This window comes from Chionomys nivalis, chromosome 14 (assembly GCF_950005125.1).
Source record: "Chionomys nivalis chromosome 14, mChiNiv1.1, whole genome shotgun sequence".
NCBI classification, from domain to species: domain Eukaryota; kingdom Metazoa; phylum Chordata; class Mammalia; order Rodentia; family Cricetidae; genus Chionomys; species Chionomys nivalis.
This window is the reverse complement of record NC_080099.1, coordinates 32827686-32841707: the sequence shown is the minus strand read 5'-3', so window position 1 is coordinate 32841707 and position 14022 is coordinate 32827686.

Genomic DNA, 14022 nt, shown 5'->3' with positions numbered 1-14022 from the left:
GTTCCGAAAGATCTGATGCCCTCTTTGGGCTCCAACATGGGCATCTCTGTTCCACAGCATTCATTTACACATATGCATATATACAAAGAAATAACATAAAAATGATTTTGTTACCTTCAATATTTTAAAATAATAAAGTTAATTTTACAAATTGAAAGTTTGCTGATCCCAGCTAATGGGAGTTCACTGACTCCAGACTGATAGCTGGGGAACATGCATAGGACCCAACTAGGTCCTCTGAATGTGGGTAACAGTTGGGTGGCATAAGCAACTTGTGGGGTCACTGGCAGTAGAACCAGTATTTATTTTTAGTGCATAAACTGGCTTTTAGAACCCATTCCTTATGGAACGTACCTTGGTCAGCCTAGATACATGGAGGAGGCCTTGGTTTTGCCTCAGGTAATACGACAGACTTTTTTTGATCCCTCATGGGAAGTTTCACCCTCTCTGAGGAATGGATGATAGGTGGGTGAGGGGAAGGTGGGGAGAACAGGAGAAGGTGGGGGAATGGGAACTGGGATCGGTACATAAAAAAGACTTCTTTACAAAGTAAAATAAAAAATTAAAAGTGATACATAATTTTTAAAAATTGAAAGAGTAAAATATTGTTAACAACAAAAAGTTTGCCAAAATCGGGAAAAAAATGTACTTAAATAATATTGAAAATTAGTTCTATTTCATAAAATCTAAAACCTATATAGGTCACATTGTGAAAGTTGTTTTTACTTTGCCCCATGGTGTGTGTGGGTAAGGTTGGGGGAGTTTCTGGTTGAACTAGAGTAGAATCTGTGAACATCTTTGATCTCTAGTTGCGTACTGGGACAGCTTCAATGCAAACACCCGTTGCTCTATGTGTAATGGCTGCATCTGATCTGAAAAATTCCTGTCGTTCCTGGGATGTTCTTTAGAGCAGCATGGTGTGTAGCAACCTGGAGCTGTCTTCCTAGTTTTTCCGTTGATGTTCCATCTTGCTACCACAGTCACACCTAAAATCTGACCCAAATATCTGCTACTCTGGCTCTCTCAATGCCCTTCTCTCATTCCTAGTTAATGTTTCTTCTCGTCTTTGGCTAAACACTTCGTTCTTCAGGACACATTGCTTCCTCAAGGGTGGAAAGATCATTATTTTTAATAGTAGATTTTGGTGACTGGTTAAATCTAGACCCCAAATAATTATTGATTAAAAATAGTTCATTTTTTATGGTCTATGAAAGTTCATCTTTTAATCTCTTAAAAGAAGGAATGTAATTTTAAAATATATAGTTACTATGGAGAACTCACCATGAGTCCAGCATCCCTCTTCTAAGCTTTTGTATGAATTATTGAATTAGCTTGAAAATTGACTCTGTTACACAGTTACCACTGATTTTTCATAGAATAAGTTAAGCCCTACCTGTTTTAAGGTAAGGTGGGCTCAAGGTTTTGGAACTATCTTTGAAATGTGTTTTTTGTCTGCAGGCTGGAGTTCAGCAGTAATGGAACTACTCTAATTTGGATATTTGAGAAAGTAGGTGAAGACAATTCTATTCCAAATGTCAAATCTTCAGTCAAATCAAGTACTAAGAAACTGCAAGGCCATTAAGATTTACCTGGCCCAAGCCAATCTGAACTGTGTGTAGACAAGTTCTGATCTTGGAGATGTCTAATTTTGTTCTGCTTATTCCCATAAATTGCAGAGCAGAAACTGACTCCAAACAAAATGACCATCCATGTCTTTAAATGCTGGAAATATCCAGAGCTAGGTTTCTGAGAATCCTGTCCTAAACCCAGAATAAGTTAGAGCACCCCTGGGTACCAGTTTGACTGGGTAGTCACAGATGAAACACTGGTTCTTGGAGGTACATTGTCCTACAGAGGCAGGCAGAGATGTCAGGAGATGTTAGCTTCTGCTTAGTTCTCTCATCCGGGCACCTCTGACACACCTCTGACACACCTCTATCCTTTTAGTTTATCCTTTTCATCATAACTGTGGCTCATTTGCCTCTTTTTTCCTCAACATATCCTTTATCCAAAATATCCTTATAAATCATTCCCATTCCCACACTCTCCTTACTTCATTTCTGGTCTATAATCTCTTCTCTGAAGACTGGCTTTCTGCCTTTATGGGGATAAACTGCAAAGACAGAAATAAACACCAACCATTCCAAAATAACAGTGCAAGCATATGAGGAAAATTTCAAATCATTATCCTGACACATTTAAAATGCACACACACACACACACACACACACATACACACACACACACAGTACTTTAAAAGTCTCGCTGTAAAATCTCAAATTATGTAGATGCTAAATTAAACAATTCCCCTTAGTCACTTATCAATTTATTCTAATCATTAAAGCTAGCATGACTAAGCATTTGCTATGAGAACTCTCAAACATTTTTCTACACACACTAATAAAAATTTTTTTTACAGAGAGTATGAATAAGGTCGCCTCTGAAATGCAATAGTTGTATGATTCACTCTTTCCCGTTGAGTCATGTGCTGATAGCATAACATTTTCTATGGAGAAATACTTATAAAACTAATAGATAATATCTGCTGAATGCTTCTGTAAGTTAGGGGTTCTTATAATGTCTTTATATGTAGTTATGCAATTTTATGACATTGAAATATATCAATTTATTAAACATATTTGATAGATAAGTGTGGATGCACATAGCAAAACAAGCTATTTGTCTGAGACAAACTACGTAAAAAATGCCTTTAATCATTAGACCCTATTGCCCTTTCCAGGATACTTAATTTTGTCACTAAAACCTTCTAAAATCATATTCTTAACAAAGGTCCTTAATTCTTTTAAGATAGGCATGGAATCGTGAATGGATAGAGCAAGGAAAAGATCATTTTTAAAATCTGCAATGAGCAAGAATGTAAACAAGGAACTACATGCTACAGAATCAAGAGCTCCCCCCTCCCTTTTTGTTTCATATAAATGCAGTGTAGGCAGTGTTAAGTCTAGTACAAGAAGAGGAACACAAGTATAAAAGTACTTAATGTTGGACAGTACCGAGAGCATGATTGAGGTTAAGAAGAAACCCCACAGAAAGTCTTTTTGGTTTCATTTCAGGCCTTTGGGAAAAGTGCATCAATTGTTATGGTCCCAGAGACAGTCACTGGTCTCACTTCTTAATATGACATCATTCTCAATTTGATAGAGTCACAAGGAAGCCTTAAGTTTGATATGTGTTCTCGATCTTTGTTGCAGTAATATTTTCCAGAGTGTGGGCAGACAGCAAGCTATGAAAATATCCTTGGGAGAGATTTGCTTATTAAGTTTAGGTTTTTTTTTTTTTTATCTTCCTAGTATTTTTTTTATTGAACACCAGGAGGTTCCCTTTATTTTTGTGGGCACATCTTGTTTTCTCTTTGTCTAATGAAGTTTCAAATGCTTTTTGATGAGCTATTAAGCTTGGCAAAAATAGACAGATCTTTAAAATAAGAAGACAGTAAAAATGAAGAGTGGAAAAATGCCTGGGTTGGAGAGTACACTTCATTACAGCCCATTATTTGGAAGAAAAGTCTAGTACTTAGTACTTCAGACTGTATCAATAAAAAGACCGAGAATTATGCGGGACATCTCTAAAAGCCTTATGAATGATACTGATGACACTGCATCATTTCTCATAAAGTAACATTGGCATTTAAAATGCAGGGAATTTAGTTAAATTTATATGTCAGTAAAAGAATGCTTTCAAATAATATGCTCCACATTTTGTATAAAACATACTTATACTAGAAATCATTATATTTCACTTACGTGGAATTCAAATGTAATTGGACACACTATGCTTTTTACTGTATTTTGCAACTCACTCGTGTGTTATATTGGAGGTATCAAAGGGAAGGTGCATACTGGTTCTGTTATATAATTCTGTATAAGTTTGTTCCAGAAGCTACAGTCATGTCTCAAATACAAATGATTTCTTGGGACTCCAGGAATTGGAGTAACTGTTTCTGCCCTTCCATGTAACATTTTAATAAGTCCAGTAGGTCACATCGAAGGGAAATATCATCCGATTCATCCTCATAACCAGCTCAAGATGGAATTTTCCTAGAAACGACTGCATGGGCTGATGAAGGAAGCTGTGAAACTTGAGATTAAAGTGCATTTTCTCTTTGTGGTAAGTATTGCTTTCTTGGGAGATCTAGCAGGAGCAGATAGGATCACAGAACATCAGAAAATGTCCCGAGCTTCAAGATTTCCTTTTATGGCAGCAGAAACATTGAAGCACAAAAATCCCAACAGGGAAGTAATGGAGGAGGCACTGGTTTCATCTACTGTGTGGGTTTTTATATTTGCTTCTATCTAGATGGAATTGCAGTGCTGGAACCCGTTTACAACCATTGATGGCATAAAAATTCCCTTCTGTACTCTTTGAACACTTCGCTCCCCAAAACAAAAATTTGGGGTGATTCTACAAAAACATGTTTTTCTGCTTTGTGTTTGGATCACCCTGGCAATGAAGATGTACTGCTATTCCCTAAAGAAGCCGAAGGACTGTTCATCTGTTTGTTGCCTTTGCTGGAATCAGAAAGAAAGCTTTTGAAGCTATTTCGCCTGGCTCAGAGAATTTCTTGAAACAGTAGAAGAAAATCAATGTATGGTAACACTGGTATTACAACATTCAAGAAAAACAAGGTAGCAGGACCCATCTCAGCAATGGGAAGGGCATTGCCAGAATTTCAGGGACGCAATAGCACCTGTGAGGACAAGCGGAAAAGCTAAGTTAGGATGTGAGTTGCAGGTCTAGTAATGGGTGCTGTGCGAGGAATTTGAGACTTAGAAGCCCTTAGGTAAACATGGAGGAAAAGAAGAAAGTTTTAGGCAGAGGACATAGTTTATACAGAGTTGCAAGTTGATAAAGCTATTTTATATTCTTAATTAGTCCTGAGGCAGGAGGTGTGAGAGAAGAGGAACAGAAGGTGGATCTAAAAGTGTGAAAAGGCTCTGATAAGTGTGGACTGTGTTTAATGGACGGTGAGGAACCCCTGAGGGTGTTAGGCAGAGGAATGATTCTATCATGTGTGTTTTTAAAAAGTTGCTTAGGTTTCTGGCAGGAAGTAAATTTAATTTAGAAACAATATGGACTATAAACTAAGTTATTCTGTACATAATAGAACATCAGAGTAAAGGGTTAGTGAGTGGTTTTCTTTTTTATGTAAGGCTAAGCCAATGATGTGGTGCATTAGTTATGCCATAGGTAGGAAACCACTTTCTTTGCATTATTTTAAATGGAACCTAAGGCATTCTGTCAGGAATTCCTTGCAGGATTTCTAGCTTTGCAACAACTAGACCTCTTTATATTCCCCCAGTTGATGAAAATGAAAGGCATTTCTGTAGATCTTTGGACAGAGTTTTTTTTTTTTTCTATATGAGTTTGATGCTGTGACATTAAGTGCTAGATGCTAATTTAATTTTGAAAAATTATATATATCAAGGTAGATCATACTTGCCTACCGAACTTATTCCTGATCTACCTTTTTCAAGGTTGCAAAAATAATTGTTTTTAATTAATAAATTATTAAGAGATAACATTTTATCATTTTGAAAAGAAAAATAAAATAATTACAAGATAAATGTTTTTGTTATATATTTTCATATACATTTATTAACATTGACACATACAGAATGCTATCCACTTGACTATATTTGGAATCATTCAGTGGACATACGTCTGTGTTTTTCTGTGTGGGTATTTCCAAAGAGGCTTAATGGGATGGAGACGACACAGTCTAAATGGGTAGCGCCATCTCATGGGATAGCATCCATACTCAATAACAAGGGAAAAGGGAAAAGCAAACTGAACATGAGCGATCTACTTCCTCCGTTGCTATTCTGTTGAAATGTGAAGGGTCCCAGTGCCTGCCACCATGGGGTAACCTTTCCCAGTTCCTTTCCTGAGATTGTGAGCCAAATGAACCTTTTTATCCTTAAGCTGCTATAGACAGGTATGTATAACAGTAATATGAAAAATGGCTATGCAATTATTGTTGTAACATGAAATGTGTCTCTGCTGTTTCCATCTTCTACAAATGCAACCCAAATGAAATCATGTTAAAGATATTAATAGAACTCAACTTGAGTGAATTTGCTTCAGGTACATCATTACTCTACATTGTACATCCTTCTTTAGCTAGTTTTCTTCAACTTGTTTTGTTTATCCTGAAGAAACCATTAACACCTCTATGCCTGCACCCTTAAGAAATGTACATTTTGATCTTATGCTCTCATTAATGTGCTTTAGATGTCTGAGAAACAGCCACTGTACAATTAGAAGCCATCGTAACATTTCTGAACAGACTGGTACCTAAATATTCATGAATTCAACCAAGGAATGAAAACACACCAAATGGAACACTGAAGGCATTTGGCAAGTTCATGTTTTATATGAGTTTGAATATTTTGTCAAATAAATGATTTTATAGATATAATTTAATACATGTTTTGTTCACAGCCATTTTATTTTATTATATATCATTTTTAATAGAATGTATTCTGTAGGATTTTTAGATAAACTTTGAAAGCATAAGTTTTTATCACTGTAATTCACTAAAATTACTTTCACAATTAAAAATATTAGCAATGCCAGACAGTGGTGGGATATGCCATTAATCCCAGCACTCATGAGGCAGAGGAAGGAGAATCTCCGAGTTCTCGACCAGTCTGATATACAGAGGAAGTTCCAAAACAGATCAAGTTCCAGGGCTACACAGAGAAAACCCATCTTGAAAAGAGCAAAGCAAAATATCTGTTTCTATTTATTGAACAAATTAGAGGAGCTGAGGTAAGCTTCCATTTTTCTTTAAGATAGTTTCTCTTGCTCACATTCCAAGATAAGATTTCGGAACAAGTTTGTCATTTAGAAAAACACATTTAATTTTTTGTTGGCATTTGTTTAATCTCTGCATTAATTTGAGAAGAGTTAGAAATTTGATTGTGGGGCATTTCCTTTTGTACTTCCCTCTACTACAGCAAAGCATTCTAACTTAATTTTCCAATTCTATCACATTAGTTTAATAAAATATTAACTTAAGCTGTAGTTCAGGAAATACTTGATTTTTATCTATCAAACATCAGCATTATATTATGTAAGCTAACAGTGCCTATGATCATATGCAATTAGAGTTGACAATATCTGTACTCACACATCAGAAACAAGAATGAATAAAAGACAGGATCTTTATTCATCAAATGCCAAGTAGGAAATATACTAGCCCACATCCTGATGTCAATGAGAACTGTTTTCTCAAAGTCTTAAAACCTAGAAACATGAGATCACGTTGTCAAACGTATCTTCTTTTTAACTCCCTTGGCTTCTCTCCTGGTATTGTAAATGGCATCCTTCTCCCTGGTTTTCACGTGGTCATAAGTCTTTGCCTTTTCTGGTCTTATAAGGGAATTAGTTACACTGACTCAGAAATCACTCTGTTGAGATCATTTTTCATCTATCACATTTTGAATAGTTAGTGCCATTCAGTGTAGTGCAGGTAAGGACTTCAAAGTATGAATGAAGTTTGTGTTGGGAGACAACTCAGCTTGCACCAGGTGCAATTATATATTCTGTCAAAGTTTTCAAAGCATAAGTTTAGACTATTTGGGGAATTACAAATTAGGATATACTGAGAGACTTGGGTACTCGGCATTTCTCAGAACATATGCTTGATCTAAAAGAGAATGTTTTGCTAATATCTGCTACCTTTTGGAATGTTCAAGGTATGTAAAAGAAATTCTAACTAAAATATATTTGTTTAATTAAAGAATGAGTTAATCATTTAGAGAATGGTCAGACTGATTTCACCATCATATTGTGTAAATTTATCTTTCCTGGGATCAAAATTAATTTAGCAAACATTTCTATATCATTAAACTATGCATAAAGATATTTGATAAGAAAATTTAAGCTTCACTTTTTGACTAAGTGACATCTGACTTTATGTTCAAGCTAATGTAAATTATTAATTTCAGACCAAATAAAATTGATAAAATGCATATTTACATTCTATAGTTACCTAGAATATCACAGAGAATTCTGAATATTTTTATATATTCCAGTTAAAAATGTAAACAATCATAATTATTGTTCTTGAAATTTTTGATTTTCCTAAACTGAGAAAAATTATATTAAGTGGGGAAATTATTAAAAATTACTATTATATGTTATTTTTCTTCAGCCTTAAAGTTTTATTAGACTATACAAAATAAATTAAAGAAAACAAATAAAACAATTTTCTCAATATATAAAGTTTTCTAATTTATATATCCTCAGTTATATAAAAGAATGATAGTATTTACAAGCTGTTTAATATTTCAGAAGAGTTTAAACATCCAATTCTAGCTATGATAAGTTAACATGCTATTATTTTTTATGTGTCTGGACTAGGCCCCAAAAGATTGTTTAATCATGATTTTATTTATGTATATGTGATAATTTACATATGATATATATTATCTTTAAGGACACTATTATATAATGTATAACAATTTATTTATGTTTTCCCTATGGTTGTAAGTTGCAGATTATCATTGGTGTTATATACACAAATGTTTATAAACATACCTGATTCTTCTTTTTAAATAAGATTTTAAAATTATTTTATGTGTATGGCTGTCTTGTGTGCATATACATCTGTGTGTCATTGCTTGCCTGTTGCCTTTGGAAGCCAGAAGAGGCTTTTGTATTCCCAGACAATGTATTGACAGACAGTTGTGGAAACAGTTTAGGTGCTGGGAATTGAAATCTGGTCTCATGGAAGAGCAGCAAATGCTCTTAACTGTGGAGCCACTTTTCTTGCCTCCCGGATTATTTCTTTTTATCACTAATTACTAGACTCAGTGTATATAGCAGTATACACATCTTTAAAGGTTTTCATGATGCCAAAGTTTCTCTGTAGAAGTGCTGAAATAATTCAAATGCCACTTGCAGACATCTGTGAAAAGTTTTCCTTAGTGTTGCCGGACACTGTCTGTTATCTATACCTTGTTTCTAGCCAGGGATTTGGGTATTAAAGCAACTTCCTATGTTTTTATTTATGGATACTGACCACTTAAATCACTCAGGAGTTTTATTTTTATAATTTTGATGTGGGATTCCCTTCTGTATGCTGTGAATATCATTGGTTAATAAAGGAACTGCTTTGGGCCTATAGCAGAGCTATAGAGGAACAGAGTTAGGCAGAGAAAACTAAACATAATGGTGGGAGAAAGGAGGAGGACTTAGAGAGAAACCATAGAGCCACCGCTAGAAACAAATGTGCTGAAATTTTGCTAGTAGTCTATGACCTCGCGGTGATGCACAGATTAATGGAGATGGGTTAAATTAATATGTAAGAGTTAGCCAATAAGAAGCTAGAGCTAATGGGCCAAGCAGTGATTTAAATAATACAGTTTCTGTGTGATTATTTTAGGGATAAGAGGCTAAGAGCTAACTAACGGGCTCCTCCTACATAATTTTGTTTAATTTCTATTACTATGTCCTAAATATTTATAATAATAAAATCGCTAGAATGTTTAATTATGTCCCAGATTACTTCTAAGCATTTTACATATTAATTACACTCTCATAAACATTGGTAGGAGATCAGTAATGTGATTGTTTCCACTTGACAAATAAGGTAGGATTTAAAACTATGAAATTTGGCTTCAGGGTCTACACTCATAACCCTTTAGAGTATTTTGAACTTTTAAATTATTTTGTGCTTATACTTCTTTCTTACAAGGAATTCTTAAATTTATTAAATAGGTACTAATTTTTCTTTTAAATTTAGTTTTTAATCTTAAAAAAAACTGCATCTAACTCTTCTTAGCCATATGCATTTACCTATCCATGTGTCTGTTTTATCTCTTTTTTCCTAATACAAAAGCTTCCTTTCAGACTTAGCCTCTTAGGTGCCACCATTGGTTACATTAAATCTGCATGAATTCTGAATGTCATATTTGAGAAATCATTTTGCAGCAGCATAAGCAAGTGATGAATTTTGACACATCTTTCTTTTATAAGAAGTAGATGATGACTACCATAGGATGCCTGAGTCTAGTGTTGAATTTTTGTGTTGTGTTTATGAACATTGTGCCAAAGGTGACAAATCAAAAACTGGAGATATGCATCAGCCATGAGAAAAAGTTAAATAGAGCAACTGAAAACTGAGTTTCTCTGTAGACTGTAGAAGAACACATTTAAAGATGGTGATATCACTAAGTTACTTCATTTGATTTTTTAAAAAAATCACATTCAGGTGCCATTTGATTAAAGTTTTTTAATAAAAAGTAGTCTGCTGTGAACTCATTTTATATGAATTTGAAGCACACACATTTTCTTTTATGATTGTATAGGAGTTTTTAAAAGTCCCACATTATAAAATTGAAATATCACCCTTATTTTTCCTCAAGTAGAGAAGATATGCATACTGTTTCTAGAATTGCTAATTTTTAATATTTATTGTAATCAAATCACTTTATATTCTTGTTATTACATAAGATATTTGATATCCTATACTACTTCAGTCTTATATTTAATGTAAAACATTTCAAAATAAATTTAGAAGAAAATATTCATTTCATTTACTACCTTAGATTTGAGAAGATTCTCTCAATGACAAACAAATAATACTATGCAAAAATATTACTTCCCTTTTAAATTTATTCATGGTCTCAGATATCTCTAACTTTATTTGTATTTTTTAATGTTAAAATATAATTAAATTATTTTATGCATCCCCTTTTCTTCCTTCAGTACTTTTCATGTACTTCCACTGTGCTCTTTCTCAATTCCCAGACCTGTTTCTTACATTGTTGTTGTTGCTGTGTGTTCTATCTATCTATCTATCTATCTATCTATCTATCTATCTATCTATCATCTATCTATCTATCTATCTATCTATCTATCTATCTATTATGTGTGTGTGTTTAAATCTTTTAAGACAATTTTGCTAACTATTTTTATCCAGTTATTTGTCTAGACTCTGGTAACAAAAAATGTGAGCAATGACAGAAGAAAAGATAGCGCATTAACTTAGGGAAATACTTGTATAACCCATATGATCAAAAGTGCAGTTTCAATTCACTTTCTATTCAGGATGAGGAATGACCTTCTTTCTGCAAAATGGGACTCTTACAGTCCACCAAACATCATCATTTTGGTTTCTGATTTTCTGAAGTGGAAATTTTCTCCCAGCATGCTCAACAGTTTCTTCTACATATTTCAAACATTTAATAATTGATGTGTAACCTAGATTTTTAGATGTATATTTCCAGATTATTAAACTGTAACCTATGCTATGTTTGCAAATATATGATGTCATGTGCTTAGAAAGTGTATATTTAAATCATGGATTATAAATTAATTTAACTATTTACATTTGCTATACTTACTACTAATGTTCTGCTTTTGATGGTCAGGTGTTAAGCACTTTAAATGGTACTTCAAATATTCAAAATAATGGGAAGTCCTACAAATATTTGAGCTAGATTCAGGAATTTATTACTGTAAATATGGAATCTAGGCTTTATGTGGATTAGTATTAGATTTGTTTTTTTATCTTTTTTGTACTGTTTTGGAGTACGAAAACATACAAGTTGTTGCTCATGGATTTATTTTTCATTTTCAGTTATTTAGAATAGAATATAATGTCATTAGCTTCTTTCTTTATTATTGTTTCAGGAAATATTTATGGAAATTCCACTTGTTATATAGCACAACGCCTGCTCTACACCCTAAGATATGGTTCGCCAGTTGAGCAAGGGACTGGAGATTGAAACACACACACACAGACACGGGTGACTCCAAGAATGCCCTCTTTATTGTGTTTCTGGGCAGCTTATATAGGCTTTCCTTGACTAATAGCCATGCCCTAACTCCTAGGTGCAAGTTCACCAGAAACCACTCCCCTGCCATCAGGAACTCCTGAGGGTCTCTGCTCAGAGCAGCTGCAAAACAAGTTGTTTGCTCAGAGCAGCTGCAAGCATAGGAAAACAAGTTGTTTACTCTGGCAGGCAGAGGGTCACAGGAATTTCAGGGTCTGGGGGGGGGCACAGCCTCCACACAAAGAGAGAGAGAGAGGGAGGGAGATTTAGAAAGATAGAGATTGCTATATAGTATATACACACATCTACATATATACATATGCATATATATGACAAACATCTCAGCTCTTCCTGGTAATTAGGAGAGAGACAATAATTAAGCAATCATTGAATCATAAGAAATAAAATAACAAACAGAAAAACAATTTAGCCAACTTTAAAATATATTCATATTAAACTAGTTCAATAGCTGGAGGGTTGTTTATCTACTCCTTGGTTATTATATGAAATAAAATTTTTGTTGTAAGCTTCAGTTTGTTAAGTATTTGTCTTAGTGGTCTATTAAAGCTTATGTTTATTCATTTTCCCTAAAAGGTGAACAAATATAAACAGTAGTACCCTAGGCTGAGATTTGCACTGCAACATGAATTTAAAAGCAAAAGTTCTTTGGGATGGTGAAAATTGTCAGGAGAAACATTTAATATACCAACATTTCAATCCTCACGTGTCTTCATGGAAACCACAACTATTGCTAACTTCAGGTAACTGCAGGGGAGAGATGGACTTGTTATTCCTTCTAAGATCCTAGAGATATTCTGCCTGCTAAAGTTCCTCGCATGGACTTCTTAGTGACTACGGTGGGAAAATATCTTAGTTTCATTTGCCTGTTTAAATTAAACAATATCATCTGAATAACTTATCACCATTAGAAATATATTCTTCACAGTTCTTTGCAAAGAGGAGGAGGCCAAGGCACGACACTATCAGATTCTGTTTCTGGAGAGAGCCTACCTTCTCACTCACAGTCAGTGGTCCTTGTTCTGAGTAACATGGAAGAAGTTGGGAGTAAACTCTACTTTAATTGGCTCTCTGTAAAGACACTGATTTTGTTCATGAAAACCTCACCCCCTCAGCTTATTCAAGACACCCAAACCTTACTTTGAGAATTAGATTTTTAACATATATAATTTGGTGGGCAGGCACAAACATTAATAAAATATGTGTTATTCATATCCCAGGTTCCTCTCTCTCATGACCAGTCAAAGTGTCTTAAAACTACAGAATACAGCTCTCTTACACAGCTCATCCTCTTTTTCTACCATTTCGTGCATATGAACCCATTTTTCCTGCCATTTTCAGTGATACCTCCTTTATATTTTTTAATAGTTTACTTTTATTTTATATACATTAGCATTTTGCCTGCATGAATATCTGTGTGAGAGGTCCCCTCAGAGAAGGTCTAGGCAACCAAAAATGTCCCCTAGAACTGAATTTACCAACAGTTGTAAGCTGCCATGTGGGTGCTGGGAAATAAACCCAGGTCCTTTTGTAAGAGCAGCCAGTGTTCTTTTTTTTTTTTTTTTTTATTCTTTTTTACTTAAAATTTCCAACTGCTCCCTGTTTCCCATTTCCCTCCCCCTCCTCCCACATATTGCCCCCCCCCCGCTCCCCTCCCCCTATCCCCACTCCACTTCTCCTCCCCCTAGTCCACTCCCCCTCCCTCTCGATACTGAAGAGCAGTCCAAATTCCCTGCTCTACATGAAGACCAAGGTCCTCCCACTTCTATCTAGGTCCGCTCCAGCTCCATTCTCTCCCTTAACTTAGCATATATATTCACACTAAAACTCTTTCAAAGCTAATCTCGTTTTAGAATTTTTGTTCCAGAGAATCTTAGTTTACAATACCTGAAAGATACAGTTCTATTTAATCTATAATTTTATCTCTGTATTGTTCATACTAGTTTTCATATAATTAAATACTCATTCAATGAATTTAAATCCCGGTTCTTTGGTTTCAGTTTCTCTTACAAAATAAGACTTTGCCGTATAAAAATGGAAGTAGTGCCTTTGTTGGGAAAAATTTGCAAGAGATTTAGATTACAAATTTTGTGATGACACAGCAGAAGAAGGATGAAAATATACAAAGCAAAGTTTCAAATTACTGCTCTCAGAGATTTAATAAGCCTATTTCCTAAAATTATTCTAACAGTAGCAG